Here is a 22,975-nt window from a genome sequence, read left to right on the forward strand (position 1 = left end):
ACCCACTCTCTATCCCTCCAGACTGTTGTCACCCTACCAACCATAACCCACTCTCTGTCCCTCCAGACTGTTGTCACCCTACCAACCATAACCCACTCTCTGTCCCTCCAGACTGTTGTCGTAGTGGGACTGTCTAACTTATACTTAAACATCCTCTTATCACCAAGCTTACGAGATGAGATGAAGTTGTAATGAAAGGCTAAGATTTGACGATCGTCATACGCACACAGGTAGGAGATTTACCATAAATACCAACTGTTCTCAGTGCTCGTGCACGACCTTGGCTTTTTGCATTTCAAAACGCCCCTAATTAACCTTATATGGTCAAAGCCACCCCTTTAAAGACTGTGGGGAATATACAACGACATACCATGAAACATACAAAGTCGCAACCAAAAAAGGCTTAGAAAAAAACTTTCAAGAGACTGAAAGGTTTTTATTTGACTAGCTCAGTTGTGGCTTTACAGTAAAAATACAAACATAGCTTCAAAGAGAAGACCATTGAGACAATTCAAGTTGCAATGGCAAATACACTTCAAATTAGTAGGCAACACTCAGCAAGGTGTTAGAGGCCAACATTGCTGTTCTGCAGAATGAACTAGTCGTGCGTTCCTCCTGGCCACCACATTCAGCAGCATCTTTTGCTCATCACATAACCTATCCCTTGCACATAGAGTGGAAGCCTTTTCTGTTCACGTAGTTGAACTCGTTTTGGGATGGTTCTTTAATAGCGATCTGGGTATCGTCTGTTGCTCTGTTCGGATTTGGGAACCTATTGATGGTAAAGTAACTCCTATTGAATTGAACCTGTTGTGCGATGGTGTATTGAAATTGAATGTAACTTCATATTGCTGATAATTGCATCCAACACATCCGCTCATCGAGGACTGTGAGATACAGATCGGCAAGCTCCAACTAAAAAGGGCCTGTTGGCAAAAACCTGAGGGTGGATAGCAATTTGATGTGCACCGAAATGGTACGTGTTTGCCTTTCTAAAGTAGGTCTTAGTAGGTCTTCTAGGCTAATGAAAAAAAATGTAACGTAGGCTAATGCGTATATTAAAATGTATATTACGGACACAGTAAGTTCAGAACTTTTGTGAAACAGCACAGTTGAAAAATACAAAACGGGATGGTCTTCAGAGATATATGGGAGGGGTTGAGGGTAGCTGAAGGATGGGAATAAAAACAAACAAAAGATAACTCGTGTAAAACCTACTTTCTGTAAAATGTATATAGTATGTATAAGCTGGAAGTAGAAGCCTAAGTGTTATTGTCCATTAGTTTACTCCAAATAGGGGATGGGTGGTAGGGTTAGGGGAAAATAATGAAGGAAAATATATTAATTTTAAATATATATATATATTGCATATAGGTACAGTACCAGTCAAAAGTTTGGACACACCTACTCATTCAAGGGTTTTTCAATATTTGTACTATTTTTACATTGTAGAATAATAGTGAAGACATCACAACTATGAAATAACATATATGGAATCATGTAATAACCAAAAAAGTGTTAAACAAATCAAAATACATTTTATATTTGAGATTCTTCAAAGTAGCCACCCTTTGCCTTGATGACAGCTTTGCACACTCTTGGCATTCTCTCAACCAGCTTCATGAGGTAGTCACCTGGAATGCATTTCAATTAACCTGTGTGCCTTGTTAAAAGTTAATTTGTGGAATTTCTTTCCTTCTTAATGCGTTTGAGCCAATCAGTTGGGTTGTGACAAGGTAGGGATGGTATACAGAAGATAGCCCTATTTGGTAAAAAACCAAGTCAATATTATGGCAAGAACAGCTCAAAGCAGAGAAACGACAGTCCATCATTACTTTAAGACATGAAGGTCAGTTCATCGGGAAAATGTCAAGAACTTTGAACGTTTCTTTAAGTGCAGTCGCAAAAACCATCAAGCGCTATGACGGAACTGGCTCTCATGAGGACCGCCACAGGAATGGAAGACCCAGAGTTACCTCTGCTGCAGAGGATAAGTTCATTAGAGTTAACTGCATCTCAGATTGCAGCCCAAATAAATGCTTCACAGAGTTCAAGTAACAGAAACATCTCAACATCAACTGTTCAGAGGAGACTGAGTGAATCAGGCCTTTGTGGTCAAATTGCTGCAAAGAAACCCCTACTAAAGGAAATCTGTCCTTTGGTCTGATGAGTCCAAATTTGAGATTTTTGGTTCCAACCGCTGTGTCTTTGTGAGACGCAGAGTAGGTGAACGGATGATCTCTGCATGTGTGGTTCCCACCATGAAGCATGGAGGAGGAGGTGTGACGGTGCTTTGCTGACACTGTCAGTGATTTATTTAGAAGGCACACTTAACCAGCATGGCTACCACAGCATTCTGCAGTGATACGCCATCCCATCTGGTTTGCGCTTAGTGGGACTATCATTTGTTTTTCAACAGGACAATGACCCAAAACACACCTCCAGGCTATGTAAGTACTATTTGACCAAGAAGGAGAGTGATGGAGTGCTGCATCAGATGACCTGACCGCCACAATCACCCGACCTAAACCCAATTGAGATGGTTTGAGATGAGTTGGACCGCAATGTGAAGGAAAAGCAGCCAACAAGTGCTCAGCATATGTGGGAACTCCTTCAAGACTGTTGGAAAAGCATTCCAGGTGAAGCAGGCTGAGAGAATGCCAAGAGTGTGCAAAACTGTCATCAAGGCAAAGGGTGGATATTTTGATTTGTTAAACACTTTTTGGGTTACTACATGATTCCATCTGTGTTATTTCAAAGTGTTGATGTATTCACTATTACTCTACCATGTATAATAGTCAAAATAAAGAAAAACCCTTGAATGAGTAGGTGTGTCCAAACTTCCGACTGGTACTATATATATATATATATATATATATATATAGTATATATAGTATATAGTATGCAGTTGAAGTCGGAAGTTTACATACACCTTAGCCAAATACATTTAAACTCAGTTTTTCACAATTCCTGACGTTTAATCCTACTAAAAATTCCCTGTCCTAGGTCAGTTAGGATCACCACTTTATTTGAAGAATGTGAAATGTCAGAATAATAGTAGAGAGAATTATTTATTTCAGCTTTTATTTCTTTCATCACATTCCCAGTGGGTCAGAAGTTTACATACACTCATTTAGTATTTGGTAGCAGTGCCTTTCTGTCACGTTCTGACCATAGTTCTTGTGTGTTTTGCTTGTTTTAGTGTTGGTCAGGACGTGAGCTGGGTGGGCATTCTATGTTGTGTGTCTAGTTTGTCTGTTTCTATGTTTGGCCTAATATGGTTCCCAATCAGAGGAAGGTGTTTTGTGTTGGCTCTGATTGGGAATCATATTTAGGTGGCTTGTTTTGTGTTGGGGATTGTGGGTGGTTGTTTCCTGTCTTTGTGTTTTCTCTGCACCAGCTAGGACTGTATCGGTTTGCCACATTTTGTTATTTTGTATTTGTTAAGTGTTCACGTTTATCGTCTGTATTAAATATGTTGAGCACAAACTATGCTGCGTCTTGGTCCGATCCCTGCTACATCTCCTCTTCAGACGAAGAGGAGGAAGGCTGCCGTTACACTTTCAATTGTTTAATTTGGGTCAATTGTTTCGGGTAGCCTTCCACAAGCTTCCCACAATAATTTGGGTGAATGTTGGCTCATTCCTCCTGACAGAGCTGGTGTAACTGAGTCAGGTTTGTAGGCCTTCTTGCTCACACACGCTTTTTCAGTTCTGCCCACACATTTTCTATGGGATTGAGGTCAGGGCTTTGTGATGGCCACTCCAATACCTTGACTTTGTTGTCCTTAAGCAATTTTGCCACAACTTTAGAAGTATGCTTGGGGTCATTGTCCATTTGGTAGACCCATTTGCCACCAAGCTTTAACTTCCTGACTGATGTCTTGAAATGTTGCTTCAATATATCCACATAATTTTACTTTCTCATGATGCCATCAATTTTGTGAAGTCCACCAGTCCCTCCTGCAGCAAAGCACCCCCACAACATGATGCTGCCACCCCCGTGTTTCACGGTTGGGATGGTTTTCTTCGGCTTGCAAGCCTCCCCCTTTTTCCTCCAAACATAACGATGGTCATTATGGCCAAACAGTTCTCTTTTTGTTTCATCAGACAAGAGGACATTTATCAAAAAAATACGATATGTGTCCCCATGTGCAGTTGCAAACCGTAGTCTGGCTTTTTTATGGCGGTTTTGGAGCAGTGGCTTCTTCCTTGCTGAGCGGCCTTTCAGGTTATGTCGATATAGCACTCGTTTTACTGTGGATATAGATACTTTTGTGCCTGTTTCCTCCAGCATCTTCACAAGGTCCTTTGCTGTTGTTCTGGGATTGATTTGCACTTTTCGCACCAAAGTATGTTAATCTCTAGGAGACAGAATGCGTCTCCTTCCTGAGCAGTATGATGGCTGCGTGGTTTCATGGTGTTTATACTTGCGTACTATTGTTTGTACAGATGAACGTGGTACCTTCAGGCATTTAGAAATTGCTCCCAAGGATGAACCAGACTTGTGGATGTCTAAAAAGCTAATTGGAGTCAGGAGTCAGCTAACCTGACGTCCAATAAATGATACGAGACTGGAGATGTTGGTTAGAGCTGCCCTGCCCTATAAAAAACATTCGCAAAATTTAAGTTTGCTATTCACAAGAAGCGTTGCCTGATGTAAACCATGCATCAAACAAAAGAGATCTCAGAAGACCTAAGATTAAGAATTGTTGACTTGCATAAAGCTTGAAAGGGTTACAAAAGTATCTCCTAAAAGCCTTGAATTTCATCAGTCCACGGTAAGACAAACTCTATATATGGAGAAAGTTCAGCACTGTTGCTACTCTCCCTAGGAGTGGCCATCCTGCAAAGATGACTGCAAGAGCACAGCGCAGAATGCTCAATGAGGTTAAGAAGAATCCTAGAGTGTCAGCTAAAGACTTACAGAAATCTCTGGAACATGCTAACATCTCTGTTGAAGAATCTACAATACGGAAAACACTAAACAAGAATGGTGTTCATGGGAGGACACCACGGAAGAAGCCACTGCAGTCCAAAAAAAACATTGCTGCACTTATAAAGTTCACCAAAGAGCACCTGGATGTTCCACAGCACTACTGGCATAATATTCTGTGGACAGATTAAACTAAAGTTGAGTTATTTGGAAGGAACACACAAAACTATGTGTGGAGAAAAAAAGGCACAGCACACCAACATCAAAACCTCATCCCAACTGTAAAGTATGGTGGAGGGAGCATCATGGTTTGGGGCTGCTTTGCTGTCTTAGGGCCTGGACAGCTTGCTATCATCGCCGGAAAAATTAATTCCCACGTTTATCAAGACATTTTGCAGGACAATGTAAGGCTATCTGTCCGTGAATTGAAGCTCAACAGAAGTTGGGTGATGTAACAGGACAACGACGCAAAACACAGAAGTAAATCAACAACAAAATGGCTTCAACAGAAGAAAATACGCCTTCTGGAGTGGCCCAGTCAGAGTCCTGACCTCAACCCGATTGAGATGCTGTAGCATGACCTCAAGAGAGCAGTTCACACCAGACATCCCAAGAATATTGCTGAATTGAAAGAGTTTTGTAAAGATTGTCCAAAATTCCTCCTGACTGTTGTGCAGGTCTGATACGCAACTACAGAAAACGTTTGGTTGAGGTTATTGCTGCCAAAGGATGGTCAACCAGTCATTTTTCAAAAAATGTAACCTTTATTTAACCAGGTAGGCAAGTTGAGAACAAGTTCTCATTTACAATTGCGACCTGGCCAAGATAAAGCAAAGCAGTTCGACACATACAACAACACAGAGTTACACATGGAGTAAAACAAACATACAGTAGAAAAATACGTCTATATACAATGTGAGCAAATGAGGTGAGATAAGGGAGGTAAAGGCAAAAAAGGCCATGGTGGCGAAGTAAATACAATATAGCAAGTAAAACACTGGAATGGTAGATTTGCAGTGGAAGAATGTGCAAAGTAGAGATAGAAATAATGGGGTGCAAAGGAGCAAAATAAATAAATAAATACAGTAGGGGAAGAGGTAGTTGTTTGGGCTAAATTATAGATGGGCTATGTACAGGTGCAGTAATCTGTGAGCTGCTCTGACAGCTGGTGCTTAAAGCTAATGAGGGAGATAAGTGTTTCCAGTTTCAGAGATTTTTGTAGTTCGTTCCAGTCATTGGCAGCAGAGAACTGGAAGGAGAGGGGGCCAAAGGAAGAATTGATTTTGGGGGTGACCAGAGAGATATACCTGCTGGAGCGCGTGCTACAGGTGGGTTCTGCTATGGTGACTGTTATTAAATCCAAGGGTTCACATACTTTTTGCACCCTCCACTGTGAATGTTTACACAGTGTTCAATAAAGACACGATAACGTATAATTGTTTGTGTGTTATTAGTTTAAGCAGACTGTGTTTGTCTATTGTTGTGACTAAGATGAAGATCAGATCAAATGTTATGACCAATTTATGCAGAAATCCAGGTCATTCCAAAGGGTTCACATACTTTTTCTTGTCACTGTACATGTGAAAAACAAGAAATATACAATACCTAATAATACATGTATTAATATTACATTCTCATGCCCAACTCTTCTTTCAATAGATTACATTAAGATACATATACTTACATTGATTTAAATAGGCTACAAGCCATGACCAAATTGTCCCTCTGTCTTACCTTTAGAGAGGAGTCTGACTGCGTCCTGACAAATCAGCAAGGGTCCCTTTGGATGAAATCCTGAAACACAGGAAAAATGGACATGTAATGTTTCATTTAATATGTAGCTAACGTTGCTAGCGAATGACCATCCCCTCTCATAGCCTATTACACCCCAACAGGATATAGAGGGCAGACAGACCAATTTCACTTCAGTCCACAGGAAAAGGAGGAGGAGGTGAAGAGGTCCCTGATAACATGTAGCAGGGTCAGATGTAGCTAGGGGCTGTTAACACACCTGCGGAAAGTCGTTACTCCAGCTGTACTGCATGTCTGGCCGGGGTCAGGGGTTAAAGTTGAGGGGTTAAAGGTGAGAGGTTAGAGGTGAGGGGCCAATGTGGTTTGTAAAATCAGGTGTAGGGGATCAGGTGCATGGGCAGTGGCTTTGACTTCAATCCACCCACTAGGAGAAATGGGGTGAATCTGAAATGGCGCTCTCTTCCCTATACAGTATAGTGCATTACTTTTGTAGTAACTTAGGGAATAGGGTGCCATTTTAGACATGGCTATGATCAGAGAAGTGATATCATAAAGAAAAATATGAATATAATCAAGTTAAGAGGTGCTGGTGCCTTGGAGATAAGCTACTTCCATCCAGGAGTTTACATGTTTAATGACCCGCACAGGAGTTGCTCAGTCCACGGAATATAAAATAGGTTCATACAGAATGAGTTATTGCAGATAGAACCTTCGTCCGAGCACTGGTGTGTCGGTAATCAACTGTTTTTATTGAATGTGCATCAGAGTTGAATCTATCACTTTTTCATCCCCACACGAAATAACGACAGTTACAAAATGGGATCATCATTGGACACTATGACGTCACTAGACACAGCACTTTGTTTATATGGAGTCTGCTGATTCCCAGCTACTGTAGGCTAAACTGAAGAACACAAGGATCAACTGATAACATCATAATATTGTCATTTAGCAGACACGTTTTATCCAAAGCCACTGACAGTTCACTCATATGTACAGTTGATGTGTCCCGTGCAGGAATCAAACCAACAAGCCAACAAGCTGAGAAGCTCCAACCAATCACATCAAATAGCCTGTTCCCGACCAGCTCAAACAGGGATACCCAACATGACAGCATTACATTCAGCATCTGCCACCAGTCAATAGCAGAGAATGGAGGCTCTACTCTGGCCAGAGACAAAGAGAAAGGCCGTTCTCTTTATGTGAGAGCCTTTTAGCTGTGGTGCTATGGTCTCATCCAGGCCTGTATGCTGATTGGTTTGAAGGGAAGTGTTAGTCCCTTCCTGCCAGGGTGCAAAAAGAAAACTTGATTGATTGCTCACTCCGTCCAACCCCCTCTGGGCTTCTCGCCATTGGAGACTTCACAACAGGGGAGACGGAGAGAGAGAGAGAGAGAGAGAGAGAGAGAGAGAGAGAGAGAGAGAGAGAGAGAGAGAGAGATGGAGAGAGAGAGCGAGAGCGAGAGCGAGAGAGATGGAGAGAGAGAGAGAGAGAGAGAGAGAGAGATGGAGAAAGAGAATCTGAGGTGGAAAATATCTCTCCCTCTGCTGTTCTTTAATCAGCTTGAAATGGTAGAAGTCATGTCGTACATACACAGAGAACATAAATATTTCACTCAAAACCTCAACTTTCAGTCTGATTCAATCTTGCTGTATAGAACATAATCGGTTCACACAATAAGAGCCACATACTTTTCTTCTTAAAAATACATTTAAAAAAACAGTACCAAAGCCAAATCCAACCTAAAAGGTAAATACCATTTAAAGCCCTCACTGGTATACGACTCCAGTTTTCAGTGTAAGACATAATACCTACATGCTAATCAAAGATACTGCATAATACTTTTCTGTGGTAGGTTTACTTGAATCTGTTCCTCAGTCACAATGAACCTGTCCAGTTGTGAAAAGCTCCCCAATAAGCCAGAGAAGACAAAGAGTGCCTGTTCTCCTGTTGTTTGTGTAATAATGACCAGATGATTAAGTTGGCGCAGTACAGCTCTACGAAACCAATCCTCTGGACTTTTGGTACAGTTTTTAGTGTGCCAAAGGTTGTGGGTTTGACTCCAGCAAGGGACAGCTAGTCCCCAATATTATTGCATTTGCTAAATGCTAGTAAGCATAAGAAAATAATGCAGACCCTGAAGCAAAGGGAGACATTATACTTCTGTATACTGCTGACCGTAATAATGAACACTTCTCAAACTCAAACCACTTTATTTTGTAGACTGGAATTCGCATTCACCACTAATGTGTAGCAACCACCTGAGAAGTTTGTATCGAAACAGTTTGATACCACACAGATCATTGTACCAGACCTCATGTCTGAAGATAAAATCCAGCTGTCCAGATCATAAATCTCAACCTTCTGGCTGCTGAAAAACAGCAAAAATGGCAACTGAAAAGAGAAACTGTAGTTTACTAGATTGTGTATCATTCCAAGTATGTCGTTTTCCTCTCCAGGCCTGACATTCACTCAGTGGCCAGTTTATTAGGTACACCCATCTAGGACCAATTGGCATCAAGGGACCTAACGTGTGCCAGGAAAAAATTCCCAACACCATTAAACCACCAGCCTGTACCGTTGACACCAGGCAGGATGAGGCCATGGACTCATGCTGCTTACGCCAAATCCTGACTCTGCCATCAGCATGACGCAACAGGAATCCGGTTTTGTCGAACCAGACAATGTTTTTACACTACTCAATTGTCCAGTGTTGGTGATGGCGTTCCCAGTGGAGCCGCTTCTTCTTGTTTTTAGCTGATAGGATTGGAACCCGGTATGGTCGTCTGCCACAATAGCCCTTCCATGACAAGGGCCAATGAGTTGTGCGTTCCGAGATGCCATTCTGCACACCACTGACGTACTGCGCCGTGATTTTGCTGTTTGTGGCCCACCTGTTAGCTTGGATGATTCTTACCATTTTCTTTCGACCTCTCATCAATGAGCTGTTTTCACCCACAGGGTTGAAACGCTGCTGACTGGATGTTTTTGTTTGTCGCTCCGTTCTCTGTGAACCATAGACACTGTCGTGTGTGAAAAGCCCAGGATGCTGGCTGTTTCTGAGATACAGGAAGCGGCTTGCCTGGCACCGACGATTATACCATGCTCAAAGTCACTTAGGTTACTCGTTTTGCCCATTCTAAAGTTCAATCAAACAGTAACTGAATACCTCGATGTCTGTCTGTCTGCTTTATATAGCAAGCCACGGCCACTTGACTAAATTAGTATTTTATTTTATTTTTTGCAACTTTATTTAACCAGGTAGGCTAGTTGAGAACAAGTTCTCATTTACAACTGCGACTTTGCCAAGATAAAGCAAAGCAGTGCGACACAAACAACAACACAGAGTTACACATGGAATAAACAAACATACAGTCAATAACACAATAGAAAAAGTCTATATACAGTGTGTGCAAATGGCGTAAGGAGGTAAGGCAATAAATAGGCCATAGTAGCGAAGTAATTACAATTTAGCAAATTAACACTGGAGTGATAGATGTGCAGATGATGATGTGCAAGTAGAAATACTGGTGTGCAAAAGAGCAAAAAAGTTTACAAAAACAATATGGGGATGAGGTAGGTAGTTGGATGGGCTATTTACAGATGGGCTGTGTACAGCTGCTGCGATCGGTAAGCTGCTCAGATAGCTGATGCTTAAAGTTAGTGAGGGAGATATAAGTCTCCAACTTCAGAGATTTTTGCAATTCGTTCCAGTCATTGGCAGCAGAGAACTGGAAGGAAAGGTGGCCAAAGGAGGTGTTGGCTTTGGGAATGACCAGTGAAATATACCTGCTGGAGCACGTGCTACGGGTGGGTGTTGTTATGGTGACCAGTGAGCTGAGATAAGGCGGAGCTTTACCTAGCGAAGACTTATAGATGACCTGGATGTCTGTAGGTGCGAACCATTTTCGTGAACAGGGTGGTGCACCTAGTAAACCGGCCACTGAGTGTATATTCGTGTCCGTGGTGTGCTGAAATTGATCTTATCTGCACATATGGACAACTAAAACCAACATGTTACCAGTTCAGACACACCTCTCTATCCCGGCTGTGCTTATTCTTTAGGCTATTTCTAACATGTTATACATCTGCACCACATTTTCCTACACAGATCAGTGGTTCTGGGACATGATCCATGTATAGTTTTGGGAATTTTATTGGGAAATACTTTTCTTGGGAATTTCTGTTTGAGAAAAATGTACAATATTTCTAATCACAACCCTGTCCTTTGCTGTGGCGTAGAGGGAGCTGGCTGTACAAACACTGGTATAGGTTATGTCAGCATCTGGCCCAGGCCTCCTATAACCGCTTGCCGTCCAGCATCTAAAGTAATTGGTTACCAGAATGTTTTTTATAGCTTTGAGCCTTTTCTTATGACCCTCGTAATAAAAAGTGAATAATATATTTCTTGCCCCAACCTTGTAAATCACCCAGGAAGAGCTAGCTGCAACACCATTTGGGAAACACTGGCACAGGTTACAGTAAAGACATCTGGCCCTGCCGTGGTTAACCATCCTGCCAGTAGATCAGGCTAGCCTACCAGTCTTCTCTGTTTCTCCTTCAGCGGGTCGGCTCCTCCCATCCACTCCTCCCGGTGGGAGTGCACAGCCTCTCTCTGATCTGATGGGCTGTGAGGGAGGTCTGTGATGCCTCTGGCAGTAAGTCAGGAATCCCGGGAGTGAACTCTCACGCACGCACCCAGACAGAATAAAAAATGCATGGGTGCCACTGGAGAAGTTTCAGTCTGGTTGGTGAAATCCTCGTTCTCTCTGTCTCTGTCTCTGTCTCTCTCTGACTCTCTCTCTCTGACTCGCTCTCAATCTCTCTGTCTCTCTCTCTCTCTCTCTGACTCTCTCTCAATCTCTCTGTCTCTCACTCTCTGCCTCTCTCTCTCACTCTCTGCCTCTCTCTCTCACTCTCTGCCTCCCTTTCTTCTCTTGTGTTCCTCTCTTTCTCCTCCTTATTTCATTCCTTCATCTCTCTGCCTGCCGATCCTTTCTAACCCCTCCCTCCCGATCCATCCCCCCTACCTACCTACCTCCCTCATTCTCTCCTCTCTCTCCCCTCCCTCCCTCCATCTATCTCTCCTCTCCCCCTCCCTCTCTCCCTCCCCTTTACCTCCCTCTATCTCTCTGTGTGGTTTCACAATGACATCAGCCCAAACTCTGTGTTGTAAAAGCTAGACTAGTTAACCTCACCCTGCTAACCACAGTTTTATAGGACATACACTGCCGGTGGTACACTCCCTTCTTCACAAGGCCTACCAAAAATAGAGTGACTATTTTATATGCAAGAACAATGAATTGACCAAGACAAGGCTTTGAGCTGTTAGGCCACTGATAATCTCACACAATAGATTTTATTTGACAATGTGACTGAAACAGTTGCGCTCCGTCAGAGTGATTGGTACATTTCAATGTGTTTGTTTGTTTAACAAGCTCTACTGTGTGACTTAGACTTTTAGAGTATTTATCACCCATGTAATTTACAGCTGGTATATGTGGAGAAAGACTATATTATTAGTGACCAGACCACGAACCAGGAATGTCTGTACTTTTCCCCAGTTTCCATCATTCTGATGTTGCAAATATGCTGACCCTGTTTCCTTGCCTCTCATGTTTCCAATGAGCACGTTGCATGAAGCACATTTGAAATAGACAAATATACTGTATGCCACAAGAACCTATTCTATCATTGTCTAGGGGAGTGTTGACAGAGGTAGTGCTAACGTTCTGTCATTTATTTCTCTTATTTCATGTATCTCTGATGTCATGCCCGGGCCAGGGTATTGGGGTTACTAACATCAGCCACACCTCTGATTGGCCCGAGAGGTTAGAGTGGGCGGGACCATTATAAATAATGGAGAACATGATAGCTATGCAGGTGTTCTGATCTCTGATCTATGTTCCATCAGCTGTCTGTGGAACCATCCCTCTTTCTATTTCTCTTTTGTTTCCCTCTATCACTCTCTGATCTCCCTCTCTCTCTGCCTCTCTCCCTCTCTCGCTCAGTCTCTCTCCCCCTCTCTCTGTCTCAGTCACTCATTATTTTTTCTTGCACACACACAACATTAACTTGAGGACCATTATATATTGAGGATGCTTTTTAAATGCCACAGAACATTTAAGCCAGTGCCATAACTTTATACGCTTCTTACATATTACTGATAGCCCGCAGTATTAGAGTTTTGTGTCTCCCATCAGGCCCCTCCTGAGGAGTCTATTTTTCTCCTAACCTCCTGTATGAGGGCAACTCTGAGACAAGCCCAGGAGACCTCCCATGATAAGAAGCTGTGTTGGGGATACACTAAAAGAGGTCATTCAGTGGTCTAATGTTGATTACATGGCTCCTAAATATAAGCTTGGATCTAAATCATCAAAAAGACCCCAAAAATAAGCTACTGTAAATCTCAGTGTGTGTGATGTGCATGAGTCTTTTCAGAGACACAGTTAGAGGTAGGCACTGAGGTCATCATCGATGAGCTTGTAGATGACCACATCTTTCATGCAAAGTAGGATACATGTCAGAAGGAAATAACATGTCAGAAGGAAATAACATGTCAGAAGGAAATAACATGTCAGAAGGAAATAACATGTCAGAAGGAAATAACATGTCAGAAAGAAATAACATGTCAGAAAGAAATAACATGTCAGAAGGAAATAACATGTCAGAAGGAAATAACATGTCAGAAGGAAATAACATGTCAGAAAGAAATAACATGTCAGAAAGAAATAACATGTCAGAAGGAAATAACATGTCAGAAGGAAATAACATGTCAGAAGGAAATAACATGTCAGAAAGAAATAACATGTCAGAAAGAAATAACATGTCAGGAAGGTACGAAATAATAGCTACAGAATGCATAACATGTCCATACAAAAGTCACGTTAAAGTCCTGTATTATACAGTGCCTGGAAAGCAGGACCTGGCTATGTAATTTTCATGGTAAAGCACCTGAAAGTATTTATAATTGGGCTGAAATCTTGGCTTGGTTGGTTGGCCAACAAAGGTTTATACAGTACCAAATGCCTTTTCAACAGAGTAAGATAAGCAATGCATTCATTCCATTCCCTGTGGCCAGACGCCGCTGATACCCCGGTCTGCATGCAGGCTATTACCCAATATTGTTCATACAGGGTTCAATATCCACAAATCCTTTATCTCAAACAAATGGACAAAGTTGACAATTTGCAGCCAGTGAAAATATGTTCAATCTTACCTGAAAGTAGTAATAAATAAAAAATCTGCAGGAATGTACGATCGGAACGTAGCGCTTCAGTGAAGGTGCTCTAAACGTATCCCGATGCTCCAATCGTGTCGTCTGTCAGCGTTTGGTCGAATGGGTGAAACAGCAAAAAAGAACCGGTAAGTGAGCAAAAATGATTCAACGTCCCAAGCTACGCTTCACACATTCAAAAAATAAGCCACTAGTCTACTTCACGACTAATATGCAGCATCTGCCACATGCCCAATTTAGAGATATCTAAATCTAAATCTGGATAGACACTCGGTGCCGGTGCTCACTCCCCGTGCGCAGGTGGCGACGCTGAGGGTGAGGAGCTGAATCGGTTTGAACAAAGAGGCGAGCACTGACACACAGACGGTTCAAGCGCCCCCCATTCAACTGAAGAAAAAAAGGGGGGGCGAGGATTGGAGGAACGGATTGGTGAAAGGGGGTATTTTACATGAATATAATCCGAACCCATACATAAACCTCAAAGGTTGATCCCTTGTCTCTGAATTAAATTAAAATTCTCATGTCATGAGCTCATAACTAGGCTGGATATCAACGAGGGGAGGGGAGTTTCATGCATTTTTACTCCAGTTTTCCTCAACCCCTTACAAAAGGCCTACAGGAAAGTAAATGCACCTGCAGTAATTCATTTATTATTCAATAGTCTGTAAGCTATTGTTTATTACTCTAAAATCCATCATTTTCTCATCTTCAGTTAATAAAACATGAAAAACATGTTCCTATCTTAATGATAAGTGGAAGGATATTATAAGTCATAGTGTTATATAGTGTAATAAAAACAATGTTTTTAGTGGCTGTGAAATCACACAGGTGACCTTACTGAGAGCCATCCCTTGTCAATACCACAGTGCTATGGTAGCCACGATAATAATGCCTTGTAGAAACATGGTTGTCTGAGATGTATCATTTGGCTAACTCAGCATGGCAGCAGCTCACATTTCAGCACTGCAGTGCAGGGACAATAGCAACAAAGCTGCATCCATCCTCATTATAAGAGGAAGAAAACGTCTCTTTGTGTTGATATTAGGCCCACTGCCAGATAATATAAAATATATTACTGTGAGTTGTGTGTCAAGTCATGTCTTAAAGGAGGTAGTTGTTTGGGTGTGCAACTTCAAAAACACCAATTAGGATAGTCACATAGCAGATGAGGCCGATTCCATGACTTTGAACTCAAGGGAACATACTGTTCAATCAGATATTTGCCAGTGGCGTATGCTCAGATCATAATAATGGCTTCTCTTTGAAGGTCCCTCTGTATCGATGAATATGACAAAGGTCCTGCATCATAGCATTTACAGGCACACTACATACTTACATGCACTCACTCACACACACACACACACACACACACACACAGACAGTGGTGTAAAGTACTTAAGAAAAAATACTTTAAAGTACTACTTAAGTCGTTTTTTGGGTATCTGTACTTTACTATTTATATTTGACAACTTTTACTTTACTACATTCCTAAAGATGTCACGTTCGTCGAAAGGAGCGGACCAAGGCGCAGCGTCCGTAGAGTTCCACATCCTATATTACAAAGTGAAACTTCACAAAAACAACAAGGAATAAACGAACGTCCCGTACAGACCGCACTTAGACACTAACTGAAAACAAAACAATATCCCACAACGCAGGTGGGAACAATGGACAACTTAAGTATGATCCCCAAATAGAGACAACAATAATCAGCTGCCTCTAATTGGGAACCATACAAATACACCAACATAGAAATAACAATACTAGAAAAAAAACTAGTCACCCTCTGAACAAATGCACCATAGAGAACCCTAAGGGCTATCTATGGTCAGGGCGTGACAAAAGAAAAGAATGTATGTTTTACTCCATACATTTTCCCTGACACCCAAAAGTACTCGTTACATTTTGAATGCTTAGCAGGACAGGAAAATGGTCCATTCACGCACTTATGAAGAGAACAACCCTGATCATCCCTACTGCCTCTCATCTGGCGGACTCACTAAACACAAATGCTTAATTTGAGTGTGCCCCTAGCTATCTGTAAATAAAAAGAAAATGGTGCCATCAGGTTATAATATAAGGAATGTGATATTATTCATACTTTTACTCTACTTTTACTTTTGATACTTAAGTATATTTTAGCAATTACATTTACTTTTGATACTTAAGTATATTTAAACCAAATACTTTAAAACTTTTACTCATGTAGTATTTTACCGGGTGACTTTCACTTGAGTCATTTTCTATTGAGGTATCTTTACTTTTACTCAAGTATGAGTAAGCTTGGCACATCTAGCCACTGGGATTTTTGCCCATTCTTCAAGGCAAACCTGCTCCAGCTCCTTCAAATGATGAGTTCCACTGGTGTACAGCAATCTTTAAGTCATACCACAGATTCTCAATTGGATTGAGGTCTGGGCTTTGTCTAGGCCATTCCAAGACATTTAAATGTTTCCCCATAAACCATTTGAGTGTTGCTTTAGCAGTATGCTTAGGGTCATTGTCCTGCTGGAAGGTGAACCTCCATCCCAGTCTCAAATCTCTGGAAGACTGAAACAGATTTCCCTCAATAATTTCCCTGTATTTAGCTCCATACATCATTCCTTCAATTCTGACCAGTTTCCCAGTCCCTGCCGATGAAAATCATCCCCACAGCATGATGCTGCCACCACCATGCTTCACTGTGGGGATGGTGTTCTCGGGGTGATGAAAGGTGTTGGGTTTGCGTCAGACATAGTGTTTCCCTTAATGGCCAAAATGCTCAATTTTAGTCGCATCTGACCAGAGTACCTTCTTCCATATGTTTGGTGAGTCTCCCACGTGCCTTTTGGCGGACACCAAACCTGTTTGCTTATTTTTTCTTTAAGCAATGGCTTTTTCTGGCCACTCTTCCGTAAAGCCCAACTCTGTGGAGTGTACGGCTTAATGTGGTCCTATGGACAGATTCTGCTGTGGAGCTTTGCAGCTCCTTCAGGGTTATTTATCTTTGGTGTCTTTTTTGCCTCTCTAATGCCCTCCTTGCCTGGTCCGTGAGTTTTGGTGGGTGGCCCTCTCTTGGCAGGTTTGTTGTGGTGCCATAGTCTTTCCATTTTTTAATAATGGATTTAATGGTGCTCCGTGGAATGTTCAAAGTTTCGGATATTTTTTGTAACCCAACCCTGATTTGTACTTCTCCACAACTTTGTCCCTGACCTGTTTGGAGAGCTCCTTGGTCTTTATGGTGCCGTTTGCTTGGTGTTGCCCCTTGCTTAGTGGTGTTGCAGACTCTGGGGCCTTTCAGAACAGGTGTAAATATACACACACTGAGATCATGTGACAGATCATGTGACACTTAGATTGCACACAGTTGGACTTTATTTAATTAATTTAGTGACTTCTGAAGGTAATTGGTTGCACCAGATCTTATTTAGGGGCTTCATAGCAAAGGGGGTGAATACATATGCACACACCACTTTCCAGTTTTTTAAGATGTATTTTTTGAATTTTTTGAACGAAGTAGTTTTTTTTCACTTGACCAATTTTGACTTTTTTTGTGTATGTCCGTTATGTAATGAATACTCAGGGAGAAAAAGGTGTAGATTCACGAGCAGGGCGCGGCAGGTGTTTCTTTCGCCTTCACAGAAGGCAGGAATTGTAACGCTTGTCGTCTGGAGGAGAAGAGGACCAAGGTGCAGCGTGGTAAGTATTCATAATTACTTTTAATGAATACTAACAAAACAACAAAAACGATAAACGAACAGTTCTGCCAGGTGAACATACACTAAACAGAAAACAACCACCCTCAACACACAAGTGGAAAATAGGCTACCTAAGTATAGCTCCCAATCAGAGACAACGATAGACAGCTGCCTCTGATTGGGAACCACACCAGGCCAAACACAGAAATAGACAACCTAGACATACAACATAGAATGCCCACCCACATCACACCCTGACCAAACAAAACATAGAAACATACAAAGCAATCTATGGTCAGGGCGTGAAAGGAATCATGGTCACAGGCAGGCAAATAGGCAGGTGAATCAAAACTAGGACTGAAGGTTATAACTGGTTCTCACAAACGAGCTAGGAAAAGGCTTAGTAGAGTCAAAACAAACAATACCTCACAAAGGCACAAACAGAATGAACTGAACTAAATAAAGAGCTGATGAGACCAGGTGAGTAACTAACACAGGTGAAATCAATGATTAAAAATGAAAGACAGGGCTACGTTCAAGAACACAACGAAACAGAACACAAGGTTGACTAAGAAAATAAATACAGAACCTTACACATTACATGAAATCTAAATAAAAATCTATTTAAATTGCAGGTTGTAATGCAACAGAATAGGGAAAAGCCAAGGGGGATGAATACTTTTGCAAGGCTCTGTAAGCGCAAATGTTGATATAATTGATATAGGCACAATATATTGATATAGGCACAAATATTGATATAATAACCATCATATCGAAGTAAATTTGGAGTCACGTGATGATATGGTGTTTGGGCCTTGCACTACAACTCGGTAAACCATGCAGTTTATTAGGCAACTGATTAAATGTCATGAACTTCACAGCGTGCTGAAAGTGCACGGTGATGAGCTTGATGCTGCTTTCCATTAAATATTGAGGGTCTTATTCTGGTGACATGATGATCGATGTTTGACTGCCGTTCGACAAATAAAAACATTCTTGCTCTTGTGCATAATCTCGTCATGTAGTCTAGCCTACCTGCAGAACCTACCCACACTGTATCTGCCAGCTGTTGGCTAGAGCCCACGTGCCAAGATCAGAGGAGGCACCTTTGCTAATTAACATTTTCTGTAACAATACTATCGGTAGAATTTAAAATGTGATGGAAACACATTGAACATTATATTTTTATTCGGTACATGAAAACTTAAGCGAAAAAGTACATTTGGCGTGCACTACGTCATCACACACTGATTTTTATCTGCAACAAGTCATTTAGTGGAAGCACAAACATTTGCATATTTTCTTTGTGGATTTTAGAATATTTAAATGCATATCCGTCATCAATTGGATGGAAACCTAGCTAGTGAAACAGAAAAAATGGTTTCTCTCTCTCACACACACAGTACTGTTTAGCTAACTTTGTGGGGACATACAATTCAGTCCCATTCAAAATCCTATTTTCCTTAACCCTAACCCAGAAACCTAACCCTAACTCTAGCTCCTAACCCTAAAGCTAACCCTAAACCTAACCCTAACCCTAACTCTAGCTCCTAACCCTAAAGCTAACCCTAAACCTAACCCAAAGCCAGAAACATAACCCTAACTCTAGCTCCTAACCCTAATTCTAAACCCCCTAGAATAGCATTTGACCTTGTGTGGACCAACAAAATGTCCCCAGTTGGTCAACATTTATTTGTTTACTCTTCTTGTGGGGACTTCAGGTCCCCACAAGTATAGTTAAACACGTCCACACACACACAAGTATAGTTAAACACATCCACACACACACACACAGACAGAGCAAGGCTGATCAGCGAGGTCTATGCGTGTGTGGTGACTTTTAGAAATGTCAGGCATCTACCCGAACAGACATGAGATGTCAATCACTCACAGCTAGAAGGCAGACATCCACAGATAACACTGTCTGGCCTAACTACGACACAGGCTTCTGAAGGGACATTCTCAAAGGATGATCTGCTGCAATAAACACTTTAAATCAATCATCTAATGTGAGCAAACATAAAAAAAACACAATGAATCATCATAGACAAGGTAGAGACTTCAGGGTTTAAAATCAGATTTGCTCTCCTATTGAAAAATGATCGCCTCAACCAGACATATCAGATGTATTCATGATATGTAGATGTATACACAAATAATATGTATGCACAGTAGATATGACCCTGGCCGAAACCACACAATGGCAAACTAACAGTTGGTTTGGAGCAGGATGGCATGTTGGTTTGTGTGTGTGTGTGCATTGGTGCGTGTGTGTGTGTGCATTGGTGCGTGTGTGTGTGTGTGTGTGTGTGTGTGTGTGTGTGTGTGTGTGTGTGTGTGTGTGTGTGTGTGTGTGTATTAGCCTTCACTGGACGCAGTCTTTGTGCTGATGGGACAGTCAATCAGACTTGGCAGCCATTCTGGGGCCAAGTGTTCCCATGTCAACAAGCCCCATCTGTGCAACAGAATTGCAACTGCAACTGTGGAGAAAGTGAGAGATGCCAGTGAGCTTCCATCTTACTGTAAACCCAATTAAGCTTATGCACATGGTAATATACAGTATGTGCTGCATGTAGGTAGTGCATAGGACTGTGTGCTAATACTGGAGCCATGAATATGCATAAACATAACACAAAGGACTTGTGGAGCAATAGGTTGTTTGTCCCACATGTCCTCCAAAACAGTTGTGAAATTCAAATTTTACTGGATCAGGCTTTGTAAAATCTTGTTTCAACAAAACTGTATTAGTAGCAAGGGAGATATACAACACACAGCAATGTTCTTCTCCCCCCCCCCCCCCCCCCCCCGAGTCAAACTTCAGTTGGCTCCAAAGACAAAGCAGAATGAATTCCTTCATTTGAATGTTAATTTGCCTTTAATTTGGACCAGCGACACTATACATGGAACTGAATGTGAACCCTTCAACCGAATACCCATACATACAGTTTTAGAACATTTTGGTGATATGGTACATTTCTAGCAGTGGATATGAATAATCCAGAGTCTTGATACTACTTAGACTATAAATAGACAACATGGTCTATTGCCAATTCTGGACATTACAGTGAACTTGTAAGATACAAAATCAGTAATGATCTGAAAATGCAAAATGCACATACAGATGTAGGATCTTAATTTGATCACCCTGTTGCAGGATAACCTTAAAAAGGTTTCTGAAGTTTGTAATATCCACTTAAATTTCAAACTTGATTTTCCCTTATGAAGAATGTGTCAACCCCAACAAAGATGTCCATTAATTATAATCCACATAATAATTCACATTTCCTGTTGCTGCAGGATTCTGTTCCTGCTGTAGCAAACTGGCTCAAATGAAGATCCTACATCTGTATGGTTCTTCTGTTGAAGGGTTCATATGTATTTGGACAAAAGGCTGCTGGGGAGTGGGGAGAAAGAAGAACAGAAAAAGAAGCGGGGAGAACAAAAAAATAAGAAATCTCCTGTTTTAAAGGAATGTCTTAAAGGGTCTCCAAGTGGCCATATGGTGAAGAGTTTAAAATGTGAACTTTGTGGTGATAACGTCTCCTGTTCATATTACAGTGTAATAATTCACGGTATGTGTGCACGTTTGTGTGTGCGTGTTAGAGTGTGTGTGTGTGTGTGTGTACACTGTTTGATGTGTGATGGACATAAAGGAGCAGCCTGGGCGACAGCTTCCAAACAACGAGAAAACGTTTTACACTGGTCCACCTAGGCGCTTAACATTCAAGTCATGCATGAAGTGGCAGCTGTGTGTGTGTGTGTGTGCGTGCATGCATGTGTGCGTGTCCGCGTGCTTGCATGTGTGAGAAAGCATCTGTGAGATCTTGTTGGTGTGCATGTGTGAGTGGAAGTTTACTCACCAAAAAAGTCCCTTAAGAAAGCATATGTGGCCCGTGTCTCACTCTGCATCTTCATCCTCTACTTACGCTACGCCCAGCTCACAGTCCCTATGAAAACACTGATGACACAAGCACTAAGGGGCTTATGAGCACATACAGTATGGGCATTTTATGATTTATTTTGAAGAGGCCACACACACACAGTCCTTTTATGTCTATAACATTAACCTCCTTTCAAGCCTTCCAAGAGCATTCTCATTTCTAATGTTAGCAGCTAGAGTATGTACTGTATAGCACAGAGACAGAAAGGCAAACACACACACGAAGATGCTCTTCGTATTTATAACAAACCCAAGTGGATTTCCGTTGATGATGTCATGGTAGCCTGGTCCGAGACCTGGATCCCAGAGATAATGTCTTTATCTTGGTGGACTAACATGGTCTTGATTTATCTTGGTAGACTAACATGGTCTTGATATATCTTGGTGGACTAACATGGTCTTGATTTATCTTGGTGGACTAACAGTCTTGATTTATCTTGGTGGACTAACATGGTCAAGTGATGCATACTGTTCAATTCCCTGTAGCTTACACGCTGAGGTTCTTGTATAGTTGTTAGAACTTGTCATGGTAATCAGGCAATAGGCTGCTTGGGAGATTCATTCTCATTGCATCAGCCTGGTTGTGGTGTTTGGAGACACAAGAAGAAAGGTTGTACACACCTCCACAGGCAGCCTCTGCCTGCAATAAGTAAGTCGCCTTACCCTCTTGACGCTAGGGGTCAGATTTTTATTTTATTTTTAATAACGTTCCCAAGGTAAACGGACTATTTCTCAGGTCCAGATCGTAGAATATGCATATAATTTACAGATTAAGATAGAAAACACTCCAAAGTTTCCAAAACTGTCAAAATATTGTCTGTGAGTATAACAAAACTGATTCTGCAGGCGAAAACCTGAGAAAATCTAACCCGGAAGTGATTTTTTTTATCTGTGTTTCCTGGCCCGTCTTTCTTCCATTTAAAGGGGTATCAACCAGATTCCTTTTCCAATGGCTTCCTCAGGCTGTGACCAGGCTTTAGACATAGTTTCAGGCTTTTATTTTGAAAAATAAAATTAGTTCCTGTGCGCGAGAGGGTAGCTCTCCATTTTCTTTTTCTCTCTTATTGAATAGGTTACGGTCCGGTTGAAATATTATCGATTATGTTTGTTAAAAACAACCTGAGGATTGATTATAAAAAACATTTGACATATTTCTACGAACATTACGGATACTTTTTGGAATTTTCGTCGAACGGAACGAGGCTTTGGTTTTCTGAACATAACGCGCAACCCAAATGGCATTTTTTTGTTATAAAAGTAATATTTATCGAACAAAAAGAACATTTGTTGTGTAACTGGGAGTCTCGTGAGTGCAAACATCCAAAGATTATCAAAGGTAAGTGATTAATTTTATTGCTTTAGCTTAGATTTCTTTCGCTGCAAAGCATATTTTCAAAATCTGACACGATAGATGGGTTAACAACAAGCTAAGCT

At 41.4% G+C, this 22,975-nt stretch overlaps 2 protein-coding genes across 2 annotated transcripts in view; both read right to left on the reverse strand.

Moving 5' to 3' along the window:
* The window catches only part of LOC120055343 (neurocan core protein-like), a 78,390-nt gene extending 64,148 nt beyond the window's left edge, over nt 1-14,242 (reverse strand). Inside the window, exons 1-2 of the mRNA XM_039003214.1 lie at nt 13,907-14,242; nt 6,670-6,729 (exon numbers count right to left, since the gene is read on the reverse strand). The gene's annotated coding sequence lies outside the window, so the exon portion shown is untranslated. The remainder of the gene's footprint in view (nt 1-6,669; nt 6,730-13,906) is intronic.
* Nucleotides 1-22,975, reverse strand: part of LOC120055344 (extensin-1-like) — a 36,563-nt gene that overhangs the window by 5,501 nt on the left and 8,087 nt on the right. The window lies entirely within an intron of this gene.

Source organism: Salvelinus namaycush, chromosome 11, assembly GCF_016432855.1.
Source record: "Salvelinus namaycush isolate Seneca chromosome 11, SaNama_1.0, whole genome shotgun sequence".
Lineage (NCBI taxonomy): Eukaryota > Metazoa > Chordata > Actinopteri > Salmoniformes > Salmonidae > Salvelinus > Salvelinus namaycush.